At 35.4% G+C, this 4,460-nt stretch overlaps 1 protein-coding gene across 2 annotated transcripts in view; it reads left to right on the forward strand.

Annotated features, from left to right (window-relative positions):
* GRM5 (glutamate receptor, metabotropic 5) overlaps positions 1 to 4,460 on the forward strand; it is a 677,550-nt gene that overhangs the window by 446,730 nt on the left and 226,360 nt on the right. The window lies entirely within an intron of this gene.

Raw genomic sequence — 4,460 nt, forward strand, 5'->3', positions numbered from 1 at the left:
TGCAAGTTCAGGCTGAAGCCAAAGAAAATTAGAACAAGTCTATAGGAGCCAAAATATGACCTTGAGTATATCCCACCTGAGTTTAGACACATCAAGGAAAAATTTTATGTGTTGAACATAAATGACCTAAGACCACATGAGTTGTGCAATGACATCAAGAAAGTCATATATGAAGAAAGCCAGAAGTCATTAAAAAGACAGGAATGAAAGAAAACATGAAAGTGGATATCAAAAGAGACTCTGAAATTTATTCTTGAATATAGAATAGTTAAAACAACTGGAAGAAATAAGCTAAAAGTGCTGAACAGAAAATTTCAAAACACAGCTCAAAAAGACAAAGTAAAGTATTTCAATGTAATAGACAAAGACCTGGAGTTAGAAATCCAAAACGGAAAATCTCAAACTGAAAAAAACTGTAGAAAAAGAAACCAAGCCTCGGGTTACAATACGGAAGGATTCTATGGCAAAATATTGAACAATGTAAGAATCATCCTTCGTATGCATATGAGGCAATCAAAAATATCATAGTTTGGGTCAGGTGTACCTTAGTCTTCAAAGTCACATCTTTTGCTCTTTAACACTTTAAAAAAGTTTTTTACAGAAGATTTACCAAACAGGTTACATCCTTTGATTTCTTGACTGCTGCATTCATGAACATTAATTGAAAAATCCCATTAAAATGAAATCCTTCACAACTTCTATCTTTGCTCCATTTATCATGATGTTGTTTATTGGGTCAGTTGTAAAGACATTTGTTTTCTTTTCCTTGAGTTGTAATCCATACAGAAAGCTGTATTCTTTGTTCATCAGAAAGTACTTCAGGTCTGCTTTGCTTTTAGCAAGCAAGATGGTATCAGCTGCATATCACAGGTTGTTAATGAGCCTTCCTCTAATCCAGACGCCTTGTTGTTCAAAATCTCAGTTTATTTTCTCAGCAAATGGACTGGAAAAGTGTGGTGTAAATATACAACCCTGGTGCGTGCATTTTCAGAATTTAAACCAGGCAGAATTCCCTTGTTCTGTTCAACAAACTGCCTCTTTATCTTTGTACATTTTTCTCATGAGCAAAATTAAGTGTTATAGAATTCCTATTCTTCCAATCATACCAAAGTTTGTTATGATCCACACTGTCGAATGCCTTTGCACAATCAATAGAGCACAAATAAAAATGTTTCTGGTATTCTCCGATTTCCATCAAGATTCATCTGACACCAGCAATGACACCCCTCTTTTCATGGTCTCTTCCAAACTTGGCTTGAATTTCTGGCAGATCCCTGTCTATGTGATGATGCACCATTTTGAATTATCTTCAGCAAAATTTTACTTGTGTGTGTAATTCATGAAGTTGTGCAATAAATTCTGCATTCTGTTGGGTCACCTTTCTTTGGAATAGTCACAAATATGAATCTCTTTCAATAAGTTGCCCAGAAAGTTGTCTTCCAGTTTTTTTGGTATAGACTAATGAATGCTTCCAGCACTGCACTAGTTTGTTGAAATATTTCAGTTCCATCAATTACTGGAGTCTTTATTTTTCTCCGATATCCTCACTGTAAGCTGGAACTTTATCCTTCAATACCATTTGTTCTTTATCATGTGCTGCCTCGTGAAATGGTTGGACATTGATCAGTCCTTTTTTGGTACAGTGACTGTGTGTTCTTTCCATGTTGTCCATAGCTTGTCATGATCCATACAATCGAAGGCCTTTGCATTGTCAATAAAGCATAGGTAAACATCTTTCTGATTGGACATCATCAATAATATCCCTCATTCCATGTTCTCTTCTGAATCTGGTTTAAACTTCTGGAAGTTCTGTGTCAATGTATGATTTTAGCCGTTTCTGTATTACCTTTAGTAAAACTTGACTGGCATAGGATTTCAAAGAGATTGTCCGATAATCTCCACATTCTGTTGGAATTTATCCCATCCCCAGCCTGATTTAGGAGAGCACCACAACTTGCATGTCTGGCTGTGACTACAACAATTCTCTGAAGGCAGGGACCATGCCATTCATTTTTGTTGACTCATCACCTAATGTGGCATCAAATCTAATTTATATACTTTAAATTTTTTTCTAATTTGATTATTTATCCATCAATGTCAAACTATGAAAACTCTGAAGAATTAGGAACTGTTTCTATTTAAAGTAGATTATTTTTCCACTTTATTCCATACTTTATCTTTTTATAAAGATAAAACACACTGAATTAAAATGTCATTAAGGAATTGCACATAGTTCTCTGTCAATGAATTAATCTGTTTCATGATATCTTTCCTCGTTCAATATTTATACTGTCCTTTCCCCTTATTTTGAAGTTTCTCTTTCCCTTTTCTCAAAAAAAAAAACAAACCAGATTTAGTTCTGTTAAAAAAACAACAACAAAAAAACCCCTGAAATGTATGTTAATAAATATATCTAATATTTATGACCAAGAAAGCTTATCATATTAAAAAATCATCCCCACAATACAGTAAGTTTAACCACAAATAAAGCTGAAAAAGAAAAACACTGTGATGCCTGATGTGTAAGTGGATATGGAATGCAAGTATAAATAAAATTCTCAATTAATTCTTTGAAATCATATTTATCTGCATTAACAAACTGACTGCCAGAAAAGAAATGTCTATGTTATAGACCTTTGTACAAATTTTTATAAGCACTTCTCTTGCGTGCATTTTTTCAATGTTTTTTCAACTGGATAATGAGTTACTGAAGGACAGGTTGTTTTGATTTCCCATTAGTTATGATAGTGCCTTGCTTGCATAAGGAAGGAAAAAATGATGAATGAACAAAGGACCAAACTAGAATGTGGTTCTTCAGAATATGGGCATCAGAACTCTATCTGTCTCCCAGCTAAGTCTTGGATGGTTTCTGGTTGTCATAAATTATGCTCTAGAGCAGAGTCTTTGTTTTTATGCCAAGAGCAGCAGCACAGAAACAAAGCCAATGAAGGGTCAGAAGCTGTCAGACCTCAGAAGGCATAGGCACAACCTCAAAACTGAGCAGGTAGAAGAAAATCAAAGCTAGGATCAAAAGGTGAACTGCTGAGGCAGAGTTCAGATGAAAGTGAAAATAAGGTCTGAGGGTTCATCTGGGATCACGACCCAGAGAAATTAGTGAGCTACAGACTGAAGAAAATTTACAAGTATACTTGCCTTGTAAAAATTACTCAAACTGTAATTATATTAAGTTACAGTCAAGTATTTATGTGAACCAGGTTCTCTATATGTATACTGTTGTCTCGACTATAATATGCTCTCATCACCGGAGTGCTTTTACCGTTTTTGTATGTGTTTATGTTTCAGGTGGGGAAGTCCTGGTGTAGCACTGTAGGATGTTAAATACTGGACTGCTAACCCCAATGGTGGTGGTTCAAATCCACCTGATACAGGGTCACTGAGTGTGAACCAACTGGACAGCACTTAACAAAACAACATGCATCAGGTAGAGTCCTAGTGTGGTGCTATAAAATAAGCACTGAACTGCTAACCACAAAGTCGATCGTTCAAACCCACCAGGTGCTCCTCAGAAACCCTGTATTGGGTCACTATGAGTTAGAAATGGCTAGACAGCAGATAAAAACAACATGTATCAAGTGTTACATACCAGTTTCTCTAGGAAATCTTGACAGATTACTTAAAATTAAATTGGGTTCTCTACGTATAGGTTCATGTTGCTCTTGTTCTACCTGTAACAGTGTGTGAAAATCTATTCAGAGATCTGTTTCCCTAATTTGTCTGAAAGTTACAGTTATTCACTCTATTCAGAATTTAGCTCAATGCATAACACAGGGGAACATTTAGTAAGTTTCTGTTGAATAAAATAACTTTTATTTTAAATTATTTGAGAATTACTCAAAGACTTTATTAGCCAGCATTTCAATGAGCAGTATCTAATAGTCACTCATCAAATTTTTATCGAATATTCCTTAAGCGCTAGATACTGTACTATTGTTGTTGTTAAGTGCCATCTAGTTGGTTCGTACTCATAGTGAGCCCGTATAGGGTTTCCGAGACTGTAAAAGTTTGCAGGAACGGAAAACCTTTATTTTCTATGCAGTGGCTGGTGGGCTCAAATCACAGGCCTTCTGTTCTGCAGTTCAGTGTTGGTCCTACAAAGCCACCTCACTCCCTAAATACTGCTCTAGATGTTTGAATATGAATGAGATCTATAAAGTGAGCTTTTCATTTAATATGTGTGTTATATAAATGTTTGTTGTTTCTCAAGGGAGTTAACTAACTGCTCACATTCATTTCTTCCACTCTCTTTAGCTTCTGAGTTCTTCTTACATCCATTTTGGTCTTCTCGTTTCTTCCTTTCTCTCTCTCTCTCTCTTTTAAAGTTTTTATTGTGAATTGAGTGATAGTTTACATAGGAGAACATCAGTTTTACACTCATCATATTTGGTTTCATTGCAGTGATTACAATCCTCTCCATGCATCATCATTCCCTCTGTTTTTTT

The sequence above is a fragment of the Chrysochloris asiatica genome, unplaced genomic scaffold (assembly GCF_000296735.1).
Source record: "Chrysochloris asiatica unplaced genomic scaffold, ChrAsi1.0 scaffold00163, whole genome shotgun sequence".
Lineage (NCBI taxonomy): Eukaryota > Metazoa > Chordata > Mammalia > Afrosoricida > Chrysochloridae > Chrysochloris > Chrysochloris asiatica.